This window comes from Microtus ochrogaster, unplaced genomic scaffold (genome assembly GCF_000317375.1).
Source record: "Microtus ochrogaster isolate Prairie Vole_2 unplaced genomic scaffold, MicOch1.0 UNK126, whole genome shotgun sequence".
In the NCBI taxonomy this organism is placed as follows: Eukaryota; Metazoa; Chordata; class Mammalia; order Rodentia; family Cricetidae; genus Microtus; species Microtus ochrogaster.
This window is the reverse complement of record NW_004949224.1, coordinates 87578-88585: the sequence shown is the minus strand read 5'-3', so window position 1 is coordinate 88585 and position 1008 is coordinate 87578.

Genomic DNA, 1008 nt, shown 5'->3' with positions numbered 1-1008 from the left:
TTCTATTCCTCTACACTTCCTTTTTAAAAATATCCTCGCTCTCTGAAAACTTCTGCTTTGAGAAAGCCTTGAAAACATACATGGAATCTGAATGTTTTCTAAGGAATTTGACTCTTTTCTTCTTTGAGTAGCATATGTGAACAACAGGCCTCAGAGCAGACCGCGGACTCTGAAGTGTGCTCATTGCTCGATGTGTTCTGTAGAGCCTTGGGAAGTTATTTTTAATGCAGCATGCCAGAGTGGCAATGTTGAAAGATCCATAGTAACTAGCTAACAGTAACAGCAGGGCCTGCCAAGTAGACGTTCCATAAATCAGTCATAAACATAGTTACAAAATCAGGGCCAATGTCGTGTGCAAGAGGGAGTATCTTTGGAGAAGGCACAATTTGAGCACAGATTTATGGAATCACTTTGAATCTTCATGGGGAGTGAAAAGTTCTCATGGCAAAGGATTTTTAAGGAGAAAAAAAATTGGAGTGAGGAAGAAGCTTTCTGGTACTTTCTTCTGATGGCAGACTTTTTTTCTGGGCCATCAGGCAAACCAGGGAAGCCAAGGACGACATGAAGTGACAAATGCATCAGATACCAGTGTCCCCTTTCTCATGGCTGTAATGGTTTTGGAATCATTACTTTTCTATTACCACAGCCCATGTTCAGACCTTAATAACCTGACAGACTGAAAACCTCAGTGCTGACCAATCGGACCTCAAACCTACCAAATTCACAACAGTAAAAGCAGCCCAGGTGGGATTTTAAACATCTAATCCTTCAAGTGAGAATTTTACAAGGAGCTGCCAGGTGCTACCAAACTCCATAAAAAGCTTGCAAGTTGGAAACTCTGGGGTTTTCTCCTGTCAGAAACCTACAGCACAGACTTGCAGGGAACAAGATACTGCCTTTAGAGTTGAATTATTCTTTGGGAATCATAAGGGCTTGTTTACCAGGCAATGGGCGTATTGCCAACAGATACTAACAGGGAAAAGTCACTTTTTTTTTTATTTTTTATTT